A 26,406-nucleotide genomic window follows, 5' to 3' on the forward strand; every position below is an offset into this window, starting at 1 on the left:
AAACATGAACCGTTCTGGATGAACTGTTCTTCCTCTCTCACACCTACAGAGCTTGTGCTTAAAACCAGTCACACATTCTTGTTATCATTCTTATGAATTCCCACAGACTGGGTGGGTTTGGGATTGTAGAGAAGTCACACGGAGTTCATTCAGGAGTACATTTGTGATTCATTGTGTTTTTCGGTTGCTGTAAAACACTTTGGGGAGTGTTGCTATAGGAAAGTGATCAATAACAGGGTGGTGTGATGCAGCCAAACATGAAGCACTGTCACTGAAGTTAACATCCTGAATTGTTTTATTCCACTTATTCCACAGCAATTTGCAAACAAATACATTATTACATTGTGGCAGTGGGGGCGTGGTCAAGCGCCGGTCTGTGACAGGAGGGCGGAGCCAGGGAAGGTGAGTGGCAGAATCACTACACCTGATGGTAATTAACCTGTGTTTGTGTGTCTTCTCAGTAACCGCGCCCTATTTAAGGAGGCAGAGGGAGAGCAGAGGAGAGCGCTTCCCGGGACAAGAACACAGCGTGTGTGTGTATTTACCAGAATAAAACTGTGTTGTTATACTGAAAAGTCTGGCAATAAAAGCCTATTCGTACCTGAAGCTTTGTCCTGCCGTCCTCTGTGCTCCACCCACACCTCAGAGAGCTCTACATACATACATTAGATTTATTAATGAAAAACACGTCATGCTTTTGAACTGTTTTTAGAGTAGTTACTGTTGATGTTGTGGAACGTCCATGAATTCCTGTTGTCACTTACATTATAGTCTCTCTGTCTCTTTCTGTCTGTCTCTCTCTCTCGCTGTCTGTCTATCTTTCTGTCTCTCTTTGTCTCCGTCCGTCTGTCTCTCTGTCTGTCTCTGTCTGTCCACCTATCTGTCCATCTGTCTGTCTGTCTCTGTCTGTCCATCTGTCTGTCTGTCTCTTTCTCTGTCTGTCTGTCTGTCTCTCTCTGTCTGTCTGTCTCTCTCTGTCTGTCTGTCTGTCTGTCTGTCTGTCTGTCTCTCTCTCTCTCTCTCTCTGCCTGTCTGTCTCTGTCTGTCTGTCTATCTCTCTCTCTCTCTCTGTCTGTCTGTCCATCTGTCTGTGTCTGTCTGTCTCTCTCTCTCCCTCTCTGCCTGTCTGTGTCTGTCTGTCCGTTCATCAGTCTTTCTCTGTCTCTCTCTCTGTCTGTCTCTATCTCTCTCTGTCTGTCTGTCTTTCTGTCTGTCTTTCTGTCTCACTCTCTCTGTCTGTCTGTCTGTTTGTCTCTCTCTCTCTCTCTCTCTCTCTCGCTCTCTCTCGTTAAAAAGACAAAGAAAAATGCAGCTTGCACAAAGATCTCTGTCCTGAGTATTTTCCTGTAACTCTGACACTGGGACCTTGTAAAGAAATGTTAAATATATGTCTTCTTACAAGGGCGGCACGGTGGTGTAGTGGTTAGCACTGTCGCCTCACAGCAAGAAGGTCCTGGGTTTGAGCCCCGTGGCCGGCGAGGGCCTTTCTGTGTGGAGTTTGCATGTTCTTCCCGTGTCCGCGTGGGTTTCCTCCGGGTGCTCCGGTTTCCCCCACAGTCCAAAGACATGCAGGTTAGGTTAACTGGTGACTCTAAATTGAGCGTAGGTGTGAATGTGAGTGTGAATGGTTGTCTGTGTCTATGTGTCAGCCCTGTGATGACCTGGCGACTTGTCCAGGGTGTACCCCGCCTTTCGCCCGTAGTCAGCTGGGATAGGCTCCAGCTTGCCTGCGACCCTGTAGAAGGATAAAGCGGCTAGAGATAATGAGATGAGATGAGATGTCTTCTTACAGAAAATATCAGCATATCAATGAGTACATGTTTTCTTTTTGTTTATTAATAGCCTTGGATTATATCTGGCATCCATCGTTCAAGTCCCTGTGAATTAGCTGTTACTATACAACTGATAATGTATTATAAAGAGCACTTTAATATAACCCTGTGATTTGAATTACAGCTGTTACTATTGTCAGAGCTGCTGTTATAGAGAGTTAATCACATTCCAACCAATCAGAATTGAGAATACTACAGTGATATACAGTAGTATAGTGGGAATTAACAAGAAATGTAAAATATACAGTTCGATGCAAAAGTCTTAGGCACATGTAAAGAAAGGCTGTCGACCAAAAATGGCTTAAAAATAATGAAATGAAATGTTTCAACATTAAAAAATACTATAAACAGTAAGCAGTAAGTCATAATAAATGAAACAAAGTGAATATTTGGTGTGAGACGACTCTTTGCTTTAAAAAAAAATAGCAGTCTCAGGTACAATGAGTGCAGTTTTATGCGGAAATGAGCTGTAGGTTTTACTGAATATCTTCCAGAACCAGCCACAGTTCTTCTGGACACTTTGACTGTCACACTCGCTTCTTCATTTTGCACCAAAACCCAGCAGCGTTCATTATGTTTTCTTTTTTAATCTGAAAAGTGCTCTCTTATGGAATATGCTGCTCAGATACAAACTTTTTTTTCTGTAATATTTAATTTTGTGCTGGAAAACAAATGTTTGGACTCAAAAATGTTTCTGTACTGACTCGATAATGTAGAAGTCATAAAATAGAAATCTATAACAAAGTTCGTATGAAAAAAATAGGGTGCCTAAGACTTGCACAGTACTGTATATGTTACAAAAAGTGCTACTGCAAATTTTAAAATCAATTCTTTCCATTTTTCATATAGGAATGATGTTTTTTTCCCCATTCTGTTTCACCAATGCTAAGATTTTAATGTTGAATCACTCTTCTGCAGGACTCTTGTGGGTTTTCTGGATAAGCACAATCATTTACAATTAAGAATACAGGGCCAAAGCCAAGGGCCATGTCTATGAACCCCACTCACTGCTGCCTCTTTGTTTCACTCTAAATACAGAATCATTCATAGACGTTAATGAATCATATGTTTAAAATGAATAACTGAACATCAAAAACAAATCTGAACACACCTTCAGTGAAGATTAAAGATTAAGGAAAGATGATTCAGGCTGCTCTGATTATCTAGTCTTCAGAAACAAAGCTCTAAACTGTAAAATAAATTGAAACCTTCACAAATAAATGTGGGCTGATTTGAATCTATAAGGGCATTATGTCTGATGATCAGTGTCGAGAAAAACATCAGACCTGTTCCTTGTTTCACAAAACCGGTTCTATTCTAAGAAGGTCTTGTTTTTGATTACGTACCGGTTACTTTTAACTCTAAAAGTAGGCATGTGTATAAAGGTAAACACAGAAAGCGCTGATTGTTGAAAGGCAGGCAGAGGAATGATTAAGTGATAGCAGCAAAAGTGTGTGTGTGTTGGGGGGGTGTATGAGAGAGAGAGAAAGAGATATACTGGGGAAGTCCATTTAGATAAAATGTCAGGTGATTAAAGGACACATTTTTGGGTAGTGATGTCATGGCTCACTCTGAAATCCCATTGTAGCCCATTGTTCTCTTGGCCAATTAAAAAAAAAAAAAAGTACAGTATGTGACATAAGTAACTTGTTTTTAGAAGCCTTTCTGGCCAGATACAAGCTAAATATGGCTTCTTAGTGCCCTAAATTTTGATCATGGCCATGGGACAGTCTGATTTTTCCATGCTTACAACAATATGAGTACATTTATAGCAGACGTGACTGCCCTTAAAACAGGAAGCGCTCCAGTGTACAGTACAACAAGCTTTTGTAATACCTGATACGGTCATGTAATGAAGATCAAGATGTCTAGCCATGACCTGAAAAACAGGACAGACATAAATAGCACATTTACACAAAATGTCACAAAAGTACACACATCCTTTACTTAAGTAAAAGTATAGATACTTGTGCAAAAAAAAAACCTCAGATAAAATAGAAGTATTGATTCTTATAATAATAATAATAATAATAATAATAATAATAATAATGTTAAATTTATATAGCGCCTTTCAAAAAACCCAAGGACGCTTTACAATTATAAACAAGGAAAGAAAAAATAAAGAAATAAAATATATAATAAAAAATAAATAAATAAATAAATAAATAAATAGAAAATAAAAAGTCCACCAAGTAGGGGTCAGGATGTAATTCCCGTGGTGTAGCAGTCACAGTTCCACCAAAAGGCGCACGAAAACAAGTCCCACATCTCCAGCACCGTCGCCGTGACGCCGTCAGCAACATCGCTCGAACACCACACCGTGGATCACAAAGCGAGCAGAGAAGCTCCGCCATGCAGAGCGCTGGTACATCCCAATCCGCCTGCACAGCCGCCGCAACACCACCGAGCAACATCACTCGGAACATCATGCCAAGCATTAAAGCGCAGAGCGCTGGACAACCACGATGTAGAATGAGCAACGAGCTCACTGCAGTCCGTAGCTGGGAGCGCAGGCATCACCCACGGTGAACCAAGGCCTGGAGGGAACCGACGCCCAAAACTGGGTCCGGAGCTACACCACAACCGGCGGACAAAACGCTCAAACAAACATCAAACTACACAAACACACAGAAAAAAAAATAGAAAAAGAAATAAAATAAAAAAGGCTCTGGTGAGAAGCGGCAACCAGAACTCGCATGACGTACTCTCAACCGGAAACGGAAACGAAAAAAAAAATTATGATTGTGAGTGTTGATAAATGGATTATAAATACTGAACCAAGGAAGTAGAAATTCTTGGTGGTCCGAGCTGCTATTAGTCACCCCGAATACTTGTAATTAATAGTCAACTAATTAACAGTAATTAACAAATATGGCAGGAGGTATGCCACACACCATCTCAGGTATGTCCTGCGTCAACACACTCCAGTTTTATAAAATAAAAAAATATATATAAAGTGCCACAAGGTAATTCATTGAAAAGCAGGCTTGAGCAAGTAAATCAGACTGGTTTTCAAAACACACATTTCAAGTAACTAAGCACACAGAGTACAGATTGTGTACAAGTGTACAAGTGAACAGATGAGCTTTGCTTCCCACATTTGCTAAAATTAGCCGACTAAATTCAGCCTCAGAGCCTCAGAGCAGGAGCGAGCAAACTCACTCCATGATCCTGCAAGAGCAAAACACTGAGAGGAAACAAAAGCACAACCCTTTCTCCTACAACCTGAGCGTGTGTTTTAAGTAGCTAGCTCATATTAGGTGGCTAACTCTTTTCATTATATCCACATTCACTGGATATGAGAAATCATGCGCTCTGATTGGCAACTCTACTACTAAGATATCAGCTCATATTCCGTGAGTAGAGAAAAACAAAATGGCGGTGCGCATCAAGTCAGATATATCACTTTGTTATGAAGTAGTTAAAAGAAACAGAAATAGCTAAAAGAATATAGGGTGATGTCCCCCCCAATATCTCCTGTTCCACACTCCAGCCCAGTCGGTAGGTTAAGTTGGTTTGCCAACTGCCAAAAATAAATTAAAAAAAAAACTGAAGAAGAAGAAGAAAATGGCGGAGCGTGTTGCTAAACCAACCGAGGAGGAAATAAAAACTCTGCTTGAAAACAAAACCCCAAAAAACACAAAAAAAGCAACAAAATATGGAATAGAAGTATTTGATGGTAAGAACATATCTTTTGTTATTTTTCAAGAATTATTATTACAGCATTTTCCACAAATTGCTCCTGTCATTTCGCCGGTTTGTTTACATTCTAAGTGGAAATTATTTTGTCAGATGGTTTGTACAAAGGTTTTATTTATTGAATTTGCAAAAAATAAAACTAAAAAAAAAAGCTCTGTTTCTCAAAATCCAGTGAATGTGGATAGAATAAAACAGTTATTCCACTCAATCTCATCGTACATGGCTTATAGCCAACTCGGGGCTATGTGCCTCATTGACTATCAGCTCATGTACGACTCGATTTCATGGAATAACTGTTAAATGTTCTAACCACATTAGCGTTAGCCCTTTGACACACCGCTGGTTGACATACAGCTGGTTGTTGCTAGCCAGCCATCACTCACTTCCAAGCCATGCTCTTGATAGGCTTGAGAGGTTTTACTCTTTTACCTGGTACTCATCAACTGTGAAAATGATGTTGATGTGCACAATAATGTTTTTATTCTCATTATTCTTGTGTATTATTGAACAGATGACAATAACGGAAGCAGATAATTACATCCTCAGATTTCTGAGGACCACAGAAAATGCGTTGTTGATGCTCACCAGGCTGGAAAAGGTTACAAAACCATCTCTAAAGAGTTTGGACTCCACCAATCCACAGTCAGACAGACTGTGTACAAATGGAGGAAATTCAAGACCATTGTTACCCTCCCCAGGAGTGGTCGACCAACAAAGATCACTCCAAGAGCAAGGCGTGTAATAGTCTGCGAGGTCACAAAGGACCCCAGGGTAACTTCTAAACAACTGAAGGCCTCTCTCACATTGGCTGATGTTAATGTTCATGAGTCCACCATCAGGAGAACACTGAACAACAATGGTGTGCATGGCAAGGTTGCAAGGAGAAAGCCACTGCTCTCCAAAAAGAACATTGCTGCTCATCTGCAGTTTGCTAAAGATCACATGGACAAGCCAGAAGGCTATTGGAAAAATGTTTTGTGGACAGATGAGACCAAAATAGAACTTTTTGGTTTAAATGAGAAGCGTTATGTTTGGAGAAAGGAAAACACTGCATTCCAGCATAAGAACCTTATCCCATCTGTGAAACATGGTGGTGGTAGTATCATGGTTTGGGCCTGTTTTGCTGCATCTGGGCCAGGATGGCTTGCCATCATTGATGGAACAATGAATTCTGAATTATACCAGTGAATTCTAAAGGAAAATGTCAGGACATCTGTCCATGAACTGAATCTCAAGAGAAGGTGGGTCATGCAGCAAAACAACGACCCTAAGCACACAAGTCGTTCTACCAAAGAATGGCTAAAGAAGAATAAAGTTAATGTTTTGGAATGGCCAAGGCAAAGTCCTGACCTTAATCCAATTGAAATGTTGTGGAAGGACCTGAAGCGAGCAGTTCATGTGAGGAAACCCACCAACATCCCAGAGTTGAAGCTGTTCTGTACGGAGGAATGGGCTAAAATTCCTCCAAGCCGGTGTGCAGGACTGATCAACAGTTACTGCAAATGTTTAGTTGCAGTTATTGCTGCACAAAGGGGTCCCACCAGATACTGAAAGCAAAGGTTCACACACTTTTGCCACTCACAGATATGTAATATTGGATCATTTTCCTCAATAAATAAATGACCAAGTATAATTTTTTGTTTCATTTGTTTAACTGAGTTCTCTTTATCTACTTTTAGGACTTGTGTGAAAATCTGATGATGTTTTAGGTCATATTTATGCAGAAATATAGAAAATTCTAAAGGGTTCACAAACTTTCAAGCACCACTGTACACTGATGCATATCTTTTATCATCAATACCATTCAGAGGTTTTTTTTCTCCAATTTTGATTGAAACGATCTCAACGTTTCAGTTGTGACATATAGTAAATATCACGAAAAAAACCTGCTCCTTTAGAGTTAACTCTACCATCTTACTTCCACTTTGCATTTCTTTCACCATAATCTTTATTTGTATCTATATTGTCTTGATAGCTTTAACAGAAAGGCTTTGCTCTTCTCCCTAAATCACTCACATGATCTTCCACGACATGTTCAAAGTTCCGGCTGACTCTATCTGCATGTTTGCATCTCTCTCCTTCCTTCTCTCTTATTTCCTGTCCATTCAGTTAATTATAGGTGCAGTAGGTAAGGATGAGGTCATGGAAAGGTGGCGGTGCTGACAGCAGACTTTTGTTCTTGTTTCCTGTTGCTGCTAGGAATACGTTGACAGATAGAAGGTTCCAGGGTGACAGATGTGAGATGTTTCACCGTTGTCTGTTTCAGCACAACTGTCTTTCATTTTAATATGACTCAAAGCAGAAATGCAGATGAAGACAGGTATCAAAATCAGACGCAGAGACAAAAGGATTTTTTTTTTTGTCTAACGCAGAGGGTTAAAAACTTTTATATCGGCTGAATGCCTTCAACCTAAATTGATTGCTTCAAGTACTCCCAGAGATGTTAAGCAGATGATGTTAACATAAGCAACAAATATGCAACTTTTTTTGGTTTTATGGCCAGGTTTTCACATTTTGCTTCCAAATATCTTGAAAGCTGGCTTCATACTTTCATTAGAAAGCTGTTTCAAACATATCACACACTTGGGAAAGGGTTTGGACTTGTCACTGTTCATGCACATATGTCATAGTATCAAATATGATAACACAGTAATTTATATTTAACTCTCACATGCTAGGTATGAACCATGAGGAACTCAATTAACTTCTATCACCTTTTTGCTTATGAGGTTACAATAAAGAACAGCAGCATTAATAGTTTTTAATGGGTTTTGCCTTTGATATGTGTCAGTCCACCAGATTTTCATACCACATGCTCAGATTATGGATTTTGAGTTATACAGTGCCATGCAAAAGTATTCATACCCCTTGAACTTTTTCACATTTTTCGACCTTACAACCACGAACTTAAAAGTTTTTTATTGAGATTTTATGTGATAGACCAACACAGAGTAGCACATAATTGTGAAGTGAAACGAAAATGATAAATGGTCTTCAAAATTTTAAACAAATAAAAATCTGAAAAACATGATGTGCATTAGTATTCAGCCCCCCTGCATCAATACTTTGTAGAGCCACCTTTTGCTGCAATTACAGCTGCAAGTCTTTTGTGGTATGTCTCTACCAGCTTTGCACATCTAAACACTGAAATTTTTGCCCATTCTTCTTTGCAAAATAGCTCAAGCTCAGCCAGATTGGATGGAGAGCGTCTGTGAACAGCAATTTTCAAGTATTGCCACAGATGCTCAATGGGATTTAGGTCTGGACTTTGACTGGGCCATTCTAACACATGAATATTCTTTGATCTAAACCATTCCATTGTAGCTCTGGCTTTATGTTTAGGGTCATTGTTTTGCTGGAAGGTGAATCTCCTTCCCAGTCTCAAGTCTTTTGCAGCCTCCAACAGGTTTTCTTCCAGGATTGCCCTGCATTTAGCTCCATCCATCTTCCCATCAACTCTGACCAGCTTCCCTGTCCCTGCTGAAGAAAAGCATCCCCATAGCATGATGCTGCCACCACCATGTTTCACAATGGGGATGGTGTGTGCAGGGTGAGGAGCAGTGTTAGTTTTCCGCCACACATAGCGCTTTGCATTTAGGCCAAAAAGTTCAACTTTGGTCTCATCTGACCAAAGCACCTTCTTCCACATATTTGCTGTGTCCCCTACATTTCTTATGCCCATCTTTCAACAATGGGTTTCTTCTTGCCACTCTTCCAAAAAGGCCAGATTTGTGGAGTGTACGACTTATAGTTGTCCTGTGCACAGATTCTCCCACCTGAGCTGTGGATTTCTGCAGCTCCTCCAGAGTGATCATGGGCCTCTTGGCTGCTTCTCTGACCAGTGCTCTCCTTGCTCGCTCTGTCAGTTTAGGTGGACGGCCATGTCTTGGTAGGTTTGCAGTTGTGCCATACTTTTTCCATTTTTGAATGATGGATTGAACAGTGCTTCTTGAGATGTTAAGAGCTTGGGATATTTTTTTATAACCTAACCCTGCTTTAAACTTCTCCAGAACTTTATCCCTGACCTGTCTGGTGAGTTCTTTGGTCTTCATGATGCTGTTTGTTCTTCAGTGTTCTCTAACAAACCACTGAGGCCTTCACAGAACAAGTGTATTTATGCTGAGAGTAAATTACACACAGTAGGACTCATCTCATCTCACCTCATTATCTCTAGCCGCTTTATCCTGTTCTACAGGGTCGCAGGCAAGCTGGAGCCTATCCCAGCTGACTACGGGCGAAAGGCGGGGTACACCCTGGACAAGTCGCCAGGTCATCGCAGGGCTGACACTTAGACACAGACAACCATTCACACTCACATTCACACCTACGGTCAATTTAGAGTCACCAGTTAACCTAACCTGCATGTCTTTGGACTGTGGGGGAAACCGGAGCACCCGGAGGAAACCCACGCGGACATGGGGAGAACATGCAAACTCCGCACAGAAAGGCCCTCGCTGGCCACGGGGCTCGAACCCGGACCTTCTTGCTGTGAGGCGACAGCGCTAACCACTACACCACCGTGCCGCCCACAGTAGGACTCTATTAACTAATTAGATGACTTCTGAAGGCAATTGATTGCACTGGATTGTATTTAGAGGTATCAGAGTACAGGGGGCTGAATACTAATGCACACCACATTTTTCAGATTTTTATTTGTTTAAAATTTTGAAGACCATTTATCATTTTCGTTTCACTTCACAATTATGTGCTACTCTGTGTTGGTCTATCACATAAAATCTCAATAAAAAGCTTTTAAGTTTGTGGTTGTAAGGTGGAAAAATGTGAAAAAGTTCAAGGGGTATGAATACTTTTTCAAGGCACTGTAAAGGCCTTGAGACCTCAAGAATGACACAGGAATATTTTTAAGCATTAACAATAAATCTAATATAGTAATTTTTACGATTAAAATGATTCATATAGGTAGTGGTCTGAGTGAATGACCTTGACATCTGTGACGTCACCGCAGGAAGTCTATTGGTCTCATCACTGTTTCTGCTATACTAAAACACAGAGCTGACTGCAATTTGGAGCTTCCATTTTGAGCTAATTTATCAGCATGCCACATAAATGTGTTGCTGGTGGGTGCAGCAACACAACAGAAGGTGGATTTACGTTGCATTCATAGCCCAAGAATGTTCAAACTGCAAAGATTTGGATGCGTTTTGTGAGAAGTTCACGGGCACATTGGGTGCCTACAAAGTGGTCTCTCATCTGCTCTGCACATTTTACTGAAGACTCGTATGAAACCTCTGATCTGTTGGAGCGTTGGCTATAAGCCTGTATTGAAAGAGGGTGCAGTACCAACAATTAAAGGAAAAGAAAACTACAAGAAAAAGAAAGTAAGTTCAGTTGCACCAGTTCTCCTGGAGTGTGAGCCAAAGGTTGCTGCTAAAACCCAGGACGGAATGGGACGGGACGGGACATATTATTGCTCAGGCAGTGGCCTCCCCGTGGTTGTTGCTAAAACCGGTGACGTCCTGTTATGTCCCGGGTTTTAGTAATTGCCTGAGCTGAGCAGTAATGGCGGAGTACTCAGTATGGAGAAAATGGAGAATGAGCCAAAGGTTGCTGCTAAAACCCAGGACGGAATGGGACGGGACGGGACATATTATTGCTCAGGCAGTGGCCTCCCCGTGGTTGTTGCTAAAACCGGTGACGTCCTGTTATGTCCCGGGTTTTAGTAATTGCCTGAGCTGAGCAGTAATGGCGGAGTACTCAGTATGGAGAAAATGGAGAATGAGTGGAGCAGCCGTCTGATTTCTCACAGACACAGATGGGTAAGAAGCGACTCTCATTTGGATACAAAACAACAAAAACAACACTTGTTGTTTACCTGCGTTTAGATTAATGCATGTAACTTGTATTGTGTGTTTAAGTTACCTGTATAAGATTATTTAATTTGCTTCAGAATGTGATTGTCTCAGTTCATCTGATTATTTAATTATCCTTTTACGTTTTATCAGTGAAAATGCATGCATGTACATGTCTGTTGCATAAGTTATAGCACCTATCCTGTTTTAGTGAGAGCCAACCCATAATCAATGAAGTCAAATCAGTCTTAGTTGAGCAAGTCGGTCACGGTATTTCTTATTTTCACCGTAAATTTTTATTGATATAACTTTGGTCTATAGCTGTAAAAGGCCTCGGCCTTAAAACCGGTTCCTGCTGTGACGTCACGCACTCAGGGCTGGCTGGCTCAGCGGGGCAGCTCGAATGCCAACTTTGTGGTCGATTTTAACTCTCAAAAATATATATATTTTTATTCTCATTTATGCAGCATACAAGAGTCAAGGATGGAGATACTATCCACTCAGAAATGTATTTAAAAATAAAGGTTCTGCATATCTCCTTTAAGTATAAAGTGCTGAAATAGATAAAAAGTTTCAGATCCCTGGTGGCACAGTGGTGTAGTGGTTAGCACTGTTGCCTCGGTGGCTCTAAATTGACCGTAGGTGTGAGTGTGAATGGTTGTTTGTCTCTATGTGTCAGCCCTGCGATGACCTGGCGACTTGTCCAGGGTGTACCCTGCCTCTCACCCATAGTCAGCTGGGATAGGCTCCAGCTTGCCTGCATATAAGCGGTTATGGATAATGAATGGATGGATTGATTGGTTAACACCATGCCAAATTCATTTTTTGCACTGTATCAATTATGTCAGAATATTAGTCGCCGATATTCTGTTTCTAACACGGGACCCACTTTAAGCTGGACAAAATGTTACCAACAAAGCTCGAACTGTTGTCAATACAAGATAGTCAGTCATAAAATTGACTGACTAAATTCATAGTCCTTTGAGCAGATTGAGTTTCTGGAGCATCACATTTGTGGGGTCGATTAAATGCTCAAAATGGCCAGAAAAATGTCTTGACTATATTTTCTATTCATTTTACAACTTATGGTGGTAAATAAAAGTGTGACTTTTCATGGAAAACACAAAATTGTCTGGGTGACCCCAAACTTTTGAACGGTAGTGTATATATTGTTAAATTTTAACTGAACGTGTCATTGATTTTCCATCAAAATCTCACAAAAGTCCTGCAAAGCCGCCACCACGAACCCCTGGTTTACAGACAGTCTTTTGTACACACAAGGCTGAATGATGTGGGAAAAAAAAAGGAAGTGGTTTGTAACTGATATCCTCTCTCCGTGCCATACAGTGCCACAACAGGACGAACCACTATTCCACTTTAATCATTATATTTCTAGGTCTTGTAGAGGTTTTATTCATGTTTTAGCAATATCTGAAAGGTTATTGTGAAGGACACATGACCTGTGTTAAAATGTCTTTTCCCTTTACTTTACATAACTACATGGTGTAACTAATGGCACCCCAATCATGGAAAGACCCAAAACAGTGCACTAACAGTTTGACCGTTTGTGTTTTTACGGTATTTTCTGGTCACAATTTAGAGAACTGCAATAAAGCACACAGTGTTGGGGGGGGGGGGGGAGTGTATACAGAGTGACAGGAGACAACGAGTACCAGTCGCCATGCTGCTCAGCCAGACAGGAAGTGCTTTAATCATGACCTTCCTGTCAGGCTCGCTCTGAAAGCCTTGTTTTGTCTGAGTGCAGTAACACACTGAGCAGCTGTTACCACCACAGCTGGATCCCAGTGTATATGCAAGTGTGTTAAAACATTACAGTAGATTGCTACAGCAGATATTTCTCTCAATTGCTTCCTGAAGACCAAAGTCATGTCTGCATTTGAGATGGTCTCAGTGATAAGCGACTTTTATGCCCTTTGAGGAATTTTTTATTTTGTTGAGAATAACTATGACGGAAAATGTTCATTTAAGATCTTATTCTATGTTGAAAGCTAAATAATAATTCACGTTTACTCAAATATCTGAATAATGAGAATTTCCTCAACAAATATAAACTAGGTAAACTCTAGACGTGTTCATACTCAAATTGAGAAAAATACTCTACGCGCTTGGGTCCACGTCTTGGAGTGTTTGATTCCTCTTACATCAGAGCAATTTGCCGAGGCCAACCTCATCTCATTATCTCTAGCTGCTTTATCCTGTTCTACAGGGTCGCAGACAAGCTGGAGCCTATCCCAGCTGACTACGGGTGAGAGGCGGGATACACCCTGGACAAGTCGCCAGGTCATCACAGGGCTGACACATAGACACAGACAACCATTCACACTCACATTCACACCTACGGTCAATTTAGAGTCACCAGTTAACCTAACCTGCATGTCTTTGGACTGTGGGGGAAACCGGAGCACCCGGAGGAAACCCACGCGGACACGGGGAGAACATGCAAACTCCGCACAGAAAGGCCCTCGCCGGCCACGGGGCTCGAACCCAGACCCTCTTGCTGTGAGGCGACAGCGCTAACCACTACACCACCGTGCCGCCCCCGAGGCCAACCATTTATTAAACAATAGAATATATTTTATTCAGTTTATTGTTCCATTTAATTTTGTGAAACAGCTAGAAAAAAAAAGTTAATTCCTGGTTTCACACATCCCTCACCATCCTCTCTTTTTTCTCTTTCTTGAAGTTAATAAGACAAAAAAAAATGCAGCTTGGGGCGGCACGGTGGTGTAGTGGTTAGCGCTGTCGCCTCACAGCAAGAAGGTCCTGGGTTCGAGCCCCGGGGCCGGCGAGGGCCTTTCTGTGTGGAGTTTGCATGTTCTCCCCGTGTCCGCGTGGGTTTCCTCCGGGTGCTCCGGTTTCCCCCACAGTCCAAAGACATGCAGGTTAGGTTAACTGGTGACTCTAAATTGACCGTAGGTGTGAATGTGAGTGTGAATGGTTGTCTGTGTCTATGTGTCAGCCCTGTGATGACCTGGCGACTTGTCCAGGGTGTACCCCGCCTTTCGCCCGTAGTCAGCTGGGATAGGCTCCAGCTTGCCTGCGACCCTGTAGAAGGATAAAGCGGCTAGAGATAATGAATGAATGAATGAATGAAAATGCAGCTTGTCTGACTTCTCCATGGCAGAAAACTTACAGCTTTACCCATGTTACAAAGCAGTGACACTAGAACCTCCTTCCAAAAATGCTAAATAAATATTTGCTTATGTTTACTTCCCCATATCAATAAGTACATACATTGCGTCTACCATAAAAATCAATGTGTAGTGTTTTTACTATAGGAACACTAACGTTAGGATGAACAGATTAACATAAAACTGCGATTTACAGGAAGCACTATTGCCAGAGGTGTTGTTTTCCTTGGCTGACCTGTTAAGTGTATGGTTGTTAGTACACCAGTGGACTTTTTATTTGTCAGGACATTTCAAATTGCTGTACTTATTTTGCCCAATGCTTGTGCAATGGCTCTGATTAGATTTTACTTCTTTTCTCAGCTTTAATGGCTTGCTTTATCCAATAGACAGCTCTCTGGTCTCCATGTTGGTTTATCCTTTTTAACAACAAAGGTAGTTGTCACAGGTGAAACCCAGGGCTCAAACCTAGACTAAGACATTCAGACCTATTATTTGTTTAAACAGTCAATATAACAGGGCACACCGGGGCAACAAGTAATACCTGTCAGTCATATGTTCCAATATTTTTGATCACTTGAGAAATGTATTGGTTCAAACAAAAGTTGCCATGTTATATGTTTTTTTTTAAACGCATTTAGATGTAAATATCAGGAAATGAAAGCTGAAATTTGGATCCATCGTCTCATAGTCATCTTTTGATCTAAAACCCAAATGGTTTCGGTGTATAGCATAAACAAAGAATGCCTTACTGTTCCAACACTTTTGGAAGGGACTGTGTATATATACATGTATTAAAAAGGAAATCTTCAATGTAACCAGCGTTTGGATAGTTATAGTTCATGGGAAGTTCATGCAGCTGAATCTCGGGGGAGGGGGGGACCTAGCCCAAAATTTAAAAAAAAAGTCCAAGGTTTTAATAATCTTTCGTTTAACAACAATCACACGTATAGAGATTGCTCTGAACAGTATTTACTATTGATTTACAAATAGATTTCCTGATGCTCAGGATGTTTAAACAATGTGCAAAACACTGACTCACACTTCGAAGAGCAGATAGAGAGAGAGATAAAGGGAAGGACCGGAGACACGTCGTTGAATATGAGATGAAACTAATGTGATAGTGTTTTTCTGGCCATAACACACCTATGAACACGTACCCAACAGTAGTCTCTGTGTGTTATCAGAGCATAGCTGAGCTCAGGGTGAAACAATACCATACTGTGCCTTTCCTCGTCCTTGATGGGTGCGAAAGTTTACTCAGTGATACTCAATAAACACTGCACTGCCATGGAAACATAATCAAGGAGAACACCCTGAGAGAAAGTGACACAACATTACAAAAATAAAGACCTGGTGCCAAAGAACAAAACTAAAGATTATTAGCTGCTTTGCTATAATGTCTATTGTTAAAAGCATTATAAAAATAAACTTGACTTGACAAAGACGTGTTACAGAGAGATTTTTTTTAAAGATTTTAACATTTATTAAAGAAATGTTTCTTTTAATTTATTAAGGTTTCCAAATGTTATTTTATCCAGTAAATATCCATCCATCCATTATCCATAACCGCTTATCCTGTGCAGGGTCGCGGGCAAGCTGGAGCCTATCCCAGCTGACTATGGGCGAGAGGCAGGGTACATTTTGGACAAGTCGCGAGATAAGCTGGCACATACAGACACACAACCATTCACATCTACGGTCAATTTAGAACCACCAATTAGCCTAACCTGTATGTCTTTGGACTGTGGGGGAAACCAGAGCACCCAGAGGAAACCCACGCAGACATGGGAAGAACATGCAAACTCCACACAGAACAGCCCTCATCATTGGCCATAAGTTTCGAACCCGGAACCTTCTTGCTGTGAGGCGACAGTGCCAGAGGTGGACAAAGTACCCAACTTCATTACTTAAGTCAAAGTACAGATCCCACTGGTCAAATGTTACTCCAATACAAGTGAAAGTTGTCCAGCCAAATTTTTACTTAAGTTAAAGTACTGAAGTACTTGCTTTTAAAAATACTTAAGTATCAAAAGTACATTTTCTGTCAACGCATTGTTGTATTATTGCCACAACGCTTACAAAACCTAATGCTGTTACCAAAGACAGAAATGTGAATTCACAAAATGAACACATGCTGTACCATCATGGTGGTTTAACGTTAAGCTACAGTAGCTAGTCAGTGAAACTCCACCTGACATGCTAGCAAACTCTTTTCAAACTCGAAATCATATTGGGTAGCTAATGCTACTAGAAAAGAAAGATTTCTACATTTTGTTTATTTGGCAGGATTATGCTAAAATATATTTCTGAAAGGACTTCAGATAAGTTAACATTATTCATGTTAGCGTAACTCCATTTTTACATGCTAACTAACAGTGTCCAAGTTAACTAGCTATGTGTAAACGTTAGCCATGGACAAGGCGATGGCAACTTGGTGGGAAAATCCATAGAAAGTCATTTGACTAACCAGACTGCATAGCTATTGCAACATTATCGCTAGCTCTAAAAGCACAGACAACTTCACTACAAGCTTTCTCTTGGAATAAAAAGTTTATATACCTCAATATGCTTCCGCAGGTCGGACGTCGAGTTTTTGTAGGCCGTGATGTGGTTCGTTTTCGGCAAACAAAGCAAACATTTAAAACAAAATGAATCGTTAATCCTTTCAGAAAACTGAAACGTGGGTTCTAGGTATGGCCATGGGTGCGTTCATTCCCCAGAAGAACCGCCTCCTTCCATTCTGCCATCAACTGATCGTGTTAAATAATGCTGCTGAAAAATCACTGAACTTGATTTTATACAGTCTATGGACGTGACGTGACCCTAGTGATTACTGATCACTGTCTCAGTGTCACCTGCAAAAAAACCAATCACGTTTTAGAAAAGAAAAGAAAAAAAACATCCACTTTCAGAGCTGCTTCATAATAACGAGTAACGAGGACCTTGATAGAAATGTAGTGGAGTAAAAAGTACATTTGTCTTTCAAATGTAGTGAAGTTAAAGTCATAAGTTTCCAAAAAAAATAATACTCAAGTAAAGTACAGATGCTCAAAAAGTGTACTTAAGTACAGTACTCAAGTGAATGTACTTCGTTACTGTCCACCTCTGGACAGTGCTAACCACTACACCACTATGCTACCCATGCACCACGTTATGAACCTATAATATTCAATCCATCTAATTGAGCCACAACATCTGCTGCCTTAGGCCATAAATGTGCAGCATTTATGAATTCAATGTTACGTCTAGGTATTAAAAAACATCAGCAGGAAACAGCACACACAAACAGTGCATTATTCTTTATCATGTTTTACTCTCACTGCAAATTCCAAAGTCATGAATTCATGAACTGGGCTCCACTTTATTGGCATGTGAGTGTTCCACTGATAAAATGATAGCTGGATATGTTTAATACATCATTGTACTGCCCTCAGTGTTTACACTAATGTTCTGCAAACATTAACTTTTCCTGCTTGAGTCAGAACTCTAGTTATGGATTAGAAAATGTGTGCATAACTTTGTGAAAGTGACAATTCTACTTACCTCCTGGAGATACAGATATGGATATCCATTTCTGATAATCACAGAGTAAAACATGATGGTGTGCTATTGGAGGATAATAAGAAGCGATTGAGTGGTGTAATGAGATATGAGGGTAGAAGTTGATTATTTTCCTATAACTGCACATCTCAAAGTGATTTATTCTTCTTTTTTCACGGTATCCAGTTATTTAGCACAAAGGTCTTTTAGCACAAGTCTAAAGTCTTTTAGCACAACTCTGGATTATGGTCACAATAATCGAAAAAAAAGACTCATCTTGATATAGGAAGGGGTTTATTATGATTGCTTAGGGACTGGAAGCTGGAATTTCTGTTGCTGTGCATGTTAAGGATCAGTTGTTGATCCCTGAATCGTGGACTGAAAATCCGAATCTTTGGTGTCTTTGGATAATTGTAGTTAAGCCATAACAAACCTTATTTGTTAATTAAACCTTGTTTAATTATTTCACTTTCTTGCATTTAGAAGTCACAGCAATGGTCTAAAATGTAGATAGCTTAATAAAATAATTGAAATAGCTGTACATGGTTTTCCTTTCTTTTGACCTTTTTTCTTTTGGAAATAAATTAAAATTAAGAACAAACAAAAAGTTTTCTTCAAACTCATCATCTTGTAAATTTCGCTTGACTTTTCATTCTTCATCAAATTAGCAAATTGTAAATAATAAATATGATGTAATTTAAGCTTAGCACTTTAATAAAGACAAAACAAACCTGGAAGTTGGCTGTAGTGGTGTACTGTATCAGGGTACATGCTGTGTTAAATAATTTGGATGGAGGATTGGTGACTAACACATGGGCTCCATCAAGCATGGCGGTTTCAAGGTGGTGGAGTGGGGAAATACAATCGCTCGTTTTTGATTGGAATCTCAGCAACTTTCATTTAAAAAATCCATCAAACATCTTTAACCCTTTGATGCAAAACATATGCACACCCCTTCTAATGCACAACATGGGTCAAAAATGACCCGCATTCATTTTCCAGGTTATTTCATGCTGACTGAGTTTTTCTTTGCTCTATCTTTTGAAACCAATTTATTTTATGATTGAATATTCCAAGTATTCTTTAAATATCTTGTTTTTAATTACCATAAATCATTAATTTAATTTTTTCTTTCTACTTTATGAACAAAAATACTTTTTATATTACTACACATGGGTCATCCAAGTGTGATTTGAAATTAAATGTCTTAATACTATAATAATAATTTGTTTCAAGTAATTACTTTAGCAGTGAATGGGGCCAGTTATTTATTTATTAACTATGTAGTTAGCTAAGCCAACTACAATAAAATTAGCTAACTAAAGTAGAATATGTCAACAGCTCGGTAGCTAATAGTAATTACTTGTAACTTTCTGACAAGTAATCGACTCACTCTCAAGGGAACCTAAACATAATCAATTTTTTTCTAAGGTAATGTTCGAACAATTGAAAAACATTACTTCCATGTATGAGATGGGCAAAGGGCGCTGTGCTGAGCTGTGAAATGTCTGACACAAGCACAATTCACAGTTCCCACCAAACGCTGGAGTAAATGCATGCGGGTCGGTTCTGACCCATGTGTGTAAACTTGATGTAGAATTACAAAAGCTGTGCTTGTTCATAACTTAAGAAAGGAAAAATAAAAATGATGATTTGTGCTAAACAAAAACAAGATATTTACTGCATATTTGGAAAAGTAAATGACAAAATGAATTTATTTCAAAAGTAGATCATAGAAACACTCAGCCATACATGAAATAACCTGGAAAATGAATGCAGGTCGTTTTTGACCCATGTTGTGCATTAGAAGGGTAGTGATACGAAAAGGGTTTTTATTCAAAAAGTAAGAAAGGAAAAAATAAAATAAGGATGTACGATGATCAAAAACAAGTTAATTGAGGAATACCTTGAATACTGAATGATGGAATTAATTTATTGCAAAGATATAGAAGATAAAAACTCAGCCGGGTCACTTTTGACCCATGTTTTGCATCAAAGGGTTAAACATGATCAGTAAGTATTCATAATAAAGATTAAGTGTTCTTGAATCTTGTGCTAAATAACTTAGAGTTGTGCTAAAAGACTTTGGATTTGTGCAAAAAAAAACAACTTTAGATTTGTGCTAAAAGACTTGTGTTAAAAACCTTTAGACTTGTGCTAAAAAAAACCCCTTTGGATTTGTGCTAAAAGACTTGCGCTTAAAAAAACACCTTTAGACTTGTGCTAAAAAACCCTTTGGATTTGTGCCAAAAGACTTTGGATTTGTGCTAAAAAAAAAAAAAACCACTAAACTTTAGATTTGTGCTAAAAGACTTTGGACTTGTGCTAAAAGACTTGTGCTAAAAACCTTTAGACTTGTGCTTAAAAAAAACTTTGGATTTGTGATAAACAACTTTAGATTTGTGCTTAAAAAAACCCTTTGGATTTGTGCTAAAAGACTTGTGCTTAAAAAACAACTTTAGATTTGTGCTAAAAACCTTTGGATTTCTGTGAAAAGACTTTGGATTTGTGCTTAAATAAATGAACAAACAAACAAACTTTGGATTTGTGCTAAAAGACTTGTGCTAAGGGCGGCACGGTGGTGTAGTGGTTAGCGCTGTCGCCTCACAACAAGAAGGTCTGGGTTCGAGCCCCGTGGCCGGCGAGGGCCTTTCTGTGTGGAGTTTGCATGTTGTCCACGTGGGTTTCCCCCACAGTCCAAAGACATGCAGGTTAGGTTAACTGGTGACTCTAAATTGACCGTAGGTGTGAGTGTGAATGGTTGTCTATGTGTCAGCCCTGTGATGACCTGGCGACTTGTCCAGGGTGTACCCCGCCTTTCGCCCGTAGTCAGCTGGGATAGGCTCCAGCTTGCCTGCGACCCTGTAGAAGGATAAAGCGGCTAGAGATAATGAGATGAGATGAGGTTGCCAATGATTATGGTTTTAATTACATTATTAATTAAAGAACAGCGCAACATTTTTTAAAGATCAATTTATCGCTACATTTAATGCTGTAGAACGGCCATGAAACAAGTTACTTCTTGGTATCACTTCTGTTACAACAGCTAGAAACAGTCATTCCATCACCAACCTCTGTTTTTGTTCTCTAAGTTAATAAGACAAAAATTGCAGCTTATCATGTTACTGAGAAACCAGAAAATACAAAATCCACTGTCCTGAAGACTCTTCCATATCAGGAAACTTTGCCTGTTACTGATCCTCTTACTACAGAAAGCGTCACCATATCAACAATTAGTTGCAATGAATTTGCTTGTTAAATGACAGCATTTTAAAAAATATATATCAGTTTTTTATTAGCCTTAGATTATGTGGAACTTCTGCTATAGAAGTACCTGTGAATGAGTTACTGTAGAAGTAATAATTAATGAATCAACACGTCTTGACCAATCAGATTGAAGAATTTAGCAGCGCTCTGGTGGAATCATTTGTAGCACTACTAGGAGAATGCTAGCTGGTTGCCAGCAGACTGTGGTGTTTTTTCTGTCGTGAAAAGGTTGAAGGAAATCATACAATTCCCTTCTTTCAAATGAAACAATAATAAAACCTAATGGCCATGACTTCATGTAATTGGTGAAATTAAATTATTCACCAGAATTCATGTTGTTTTATGGACATACCTGACCCTACTGGATAATATCTTAATAATCCCACAGTGCTGTTCATTTGGCGGGTGGTTTCTGCTATTGGATGGCACCACACACTCACTGCTCCTCTGGGGAAAAGGCAATTTATTTCAATAAATGCTCCACTGCATGATGTAGAGGAATGTTTTTACACTGAGACGAGACAAACCCAGATCTCCATGCTGATTGGAGTTGTCTCAGTGGCTGAAACCTCACACCTACAGGACATTCTTGTGTGTGTGTGTGTGTGTGTGTGTGTGTGTGTGTGTGTGTGTGTGTGTGTGTGTGTGTGTGTGTGTACAGGGTTAGTCAAAATTATGTTAACACTAATGGATTATTTTTCTCCTGAATGTGTGGTGCGCCGTGGCCATGAAATGTGTGTCTGGGCTTTAAATGGTACAGTTGCTCGCTGATTTTTGTGTGTTGAACGCAATGGTGAACAGGTTGAGACCGTCCTGTAAATCATCTTGCACATATGATGTATGTTTTGTAAATAAATGGTTTCTACCATTTAAGTCTTAACATAATTTTGACTAACCTATATATATATATATATATATATATATATATATATATATATATATATATATATATATATATATGAGAGAGAGAGAGAGGATATTACACGGTTGCGTGAAGATATAAAGTTTATCTTCGGGTGGTGAATGTATATTTCACAAGTGAGCAAAGCAGACAAGTGAAAACATTTTCAACACAAAAAGATAAACTTTATATCTTCACACCACTGTGTAATGTTCTTTATATTATATGGACACTTCCACAAAAAATAAGAAAGTTAATCAAAAGAATTTTAATTTTGAACCGGTTTGCCATTTTGACAACGCATGTCTAGTCAGCGGGAAAACACTGGGAGTGACATCATCAGGGTGAAATATCGAGAAATATGTCACTCAGATCCGTGATGTATTTCGTATGAAAAATGCGAGTTTTTCAACATGAGAAGATAAACTTCATATCTTCAAGCCAACATGTGATTTTCTTTTTATTATGTAGACACATTCACAAACAAGGCGGCACGGTGGTGTAGTGGTTAGCTCTGTCGCCTCACAGCAAGAAGGTCCGGGTTCGAGCCCCGTGGCCGGCGAGGGCCTTTCTGTGTGGAGTTTGCATGTTCTCCCCGTGTCCGCGTGGGTTTCCTCCGGGTGCTCCGGTTTCCCCCACAGTCCAAAGACATGCAGGTTAGGTTAACTGGTGACTCTAAATTGACCGTAGGTGTGAATGTGAGTGTGAATGGTTGTCTGTGTCTATGTGTCAGCCCTGTGATGACCTGGTGACTCGTCCAGGGTGTACCCCGCCTTTCGCCCGTAGTCAGCTGGGATAGGCTCCAGCTTGCCTGCAACCCTTTAGAACAGGATAAAGCGGCTAGAGATAATGAGATGAGATGAGATTCACAAACAAAAAGTCCACAAATTTATCAAAACAATTCATCAATTTCCTCACAAGTGACATATAGAGATTTACAGTATGTCACGGTTTTGGTTCTCCTTGTCCCGGATGTAGTTTGTATGAAAAATGTGAGTGGTGTATATCCCAGTAAAACACTCTTGACTATGTAATATCTATCTATCTATCTATCTATCTATCTATCTATCTATCTATCTATCTATCTATCTATCTATCTATCTATCTATCTATCCAACACTTATTCCATGAAACCGAGTCGTACATGAGCTAATAGCTGACGAGGCGCGTAGCTCCGAGTCGGCTATAAGCCATGTACGATGAGATTGAGTGGAATAACTGTTTTATTCTATCCACATTCACTGGATTTTGAGAAACAGAGCATTTTTATTTTTTGCAAATTCAATAAATAAAAACTTTATACAAAATACCCAACAAAATCATTTCCGCTTAGAATGTAAACAAACCGGTGAAACGACAGGAGCAATTTGTGAAAATGCTGTAATAATAATAATTGAAAAAATAAAAGAGATATGTTCTTACCATCAAATACTTTTATTCCATATTGTGTTGCTTTTTTATTTTTTGGGGTTTTGTTTTCAAATAGAGTTTTTATTTCATCCTCAGCTGATTCAGCAACACACTCCACCATTTTGTTGTTGTTGTTCTTCTTCTTTAGGTTTTTTTTTTTGCAGTTAACTTAACTTAAAGGTGCATTACTGTTACCGATTGGGCTGGAGTATGGAACAGGAGCTGGGGGTTCTTGTAGCTATTTCTGTTTCTTTTAAATACTTGATAACAAAGCCGCCATTTTGTTTTTCTCTACTCATGGTATATGAGCTGATAGCCTAGTAGTAGAGTAGCCAATCAGAACACACGATTGTTCATATCCAGCGAATGTGGATAGAATAAATGTGTATATACACGCTTGTACAGCTCATTGATGAAGATATAAGCAGATCGAATTATTGAAGCTAAAGCTGGAATTAGAGCTTTCAGGGACTACAGACTGCAGGATGAGGGTCATATGGTTCATTTCTCCATTTCTCTGTTTGTTGTCTGTCTTTCATTTACTCCATATGTTCAAAACTGGAAAACGTACAGATATGCATTTCAACTATAAAACAGAACTAATGGAGTTAAAATCAATAAGACGCTCCACATAATGAAATCATAATGCTTTGAGAGTGTGCTATAATGGGCTGCTTTTCATTTTCTTTTTCTATCTTTGATTTTCTTCTTTCTTTCTTGCATTTGCTACACTAAAATCAAAGACTTTGCTTCTTTCTTTCTTTCTTTCTTTCTTTCTTTCTTTCTCCTGGAGAGGTCATGCTGAAGGTACTGTTTTTTTATTTTCTTTTTTCTTTCTTGCATTCAATTTAATAAAAGCAAAGACTTTCTTTCTTTCTTTCTTTCTTTCGTTTGCTTGTTTGTATATCTGTGGCTTACTTTTTTCTTTCTGATATTAATTTCTTTAAAGTCAAAAACTTTGTCCATTAATTTTATAAAGGTGGAAGTGATCTTTCTTTCTTTTTTCTTTTTTAACTGTTTGCTACATTCTTATCTTTATATTTTCACTAGAAAAGAATCCATGTAAGGTGGTGTAGTGGTTAGCGCTGTCGCCTCACAGCAAGAAGGTCTGGGTTCAAGCCCCGTGGCCGGCGAGGGCCTTTCTGTGCGGGGTTTGCATGTTGTCTGTGTGGGTTTCCTCCAGTTTCCCCCAAAGACATGCAGGTTAGGTTAACTGGTGACTAAATTGACCGTAGGTGTGAATGGTTGTCTGTGTCTATGTGTCAGCCCTGTGATGACCTGGCGACTTGTCCAGGGTGTACCCCGCCTTTCGCCCGTAGTCAGCTGGGATAGGCTCCAGCTTGCCTGCGACCCTGTAGAACAGGATAAAGCGGCTAGAGATAATGAGATGAATGAGAAGAATCCATGTATTATTTCACAGTGATTAGAATATATAGGAGATCTTTCTTCTTTCCCCTGAAGAAGTCATGCTGAAGGCACTATGTGGTTGTTTTTTAGATGTTTGTAGAGCTGTCACACTGCAGAAACGCCATGTGTTCTGGATATTTGGACCGAAAAACAAGAAAGGAAATTTTAAAGCTGATTATGTTACACAAAATGTTTTAAACTGATCTAATCATTAAATCAGTTTCAAAATGATCTAATCTTTTATTCACTGCTGGGCCAGGGTTCTCCATCCTCGGGTGATTTTTATTATTTCTATGTGCACTTGGCAAATGTTTGTTTACTTTTTTACATGGCTGTATTTCTGACCAATGAATGAATGAGTATTATGAGTACACTCTGAACTCGACATGATCCTCAGCCAATCTTTTTTGCTTTTTGGTTCATTTAAGTATGTGCAAAAATGAAACTGAACCAAATAACAAACAAACCAAAAGTATCAATTTTGCTCTGATTTTTACTTGGCAAATGGACTAATAGATGGGAAAGCTTTCATAACATAAAAGTTATGGCCTAAGAGATCTTATTCTCTGCCTCATCTGATGCTCTTCTCCCCGACTCTCTGATTACTGACTGAGACACTGGGACTGAAGTGGAATGTAACTGCTACGTCATCCATGATTGTTTGTGGGTTGGCAGCAGCTAGCCTTCTCCACTCAACTGTTCTAGCAGCTGGGTTTAACTGGGTTTACATTGTGTCAGACTTGGTGATAGAGGAGAGAGTATATATAGCAGTGCTGAAGAGTGTTAGCTAACTGCCACTTCTCTACATGGCCAAGCCTACACACAACTATTCATCAGGCACACTCTTCACTGCAGCTGTTCATCAGGTACACTCTTCACTGCAGCTGTTCATCAGGCACACTCTTCACTGCAGCTGTTCATCAGGCACACTCTTCACTGCAGCTGTTCATCAGGCACACTCTTCACTGCCGCCATTCATCAGGCACACTCTTCACTGCAGCTGTTCATCAGGCACACTCTTCACTGTCGCCGTTTATCAGGCACACTCTTCACTGCAGCTGTTCATCAGGCACACTCTTCACTGCAGCCGTTCATCAGGCACACTCTTCACTGCAGCTGTTCATCAGGCACACTCTTCACTGCAGCCGTTCATCAGGCACACTCTTCACTGCAGCTGTTCATCAGGCACACTCTTCACTGCAGCTGTTCATCAGGCACACTCTTCACTGCAGCTGTTCATCAGGCACACTCTTCACTGCAGCCGTTCATCAGGCACACTCTTCACTGCAGCTGTTCATCAGGCACACTCTTCACTGCAGCCGTTCATCAGGCACACTCTTCACTGCCGCCATTCATCAGGCACACTCTTCACTGCAGCTGTTCATCAG

This window comes from Neoarius graeffei, chromosome 21, assembly GCF_027579695.1.
Source record: "Neoarius graeffei isolate fNeoGra1 chromosome 21, fNeoGra1.pri, whole genome shotgun sequence".
NCBI lineage: Eukaryota > Metazoa > Chordata > Actinopteri > Siluriformes > Ariidae > Neoarius > Neoarius graeffei.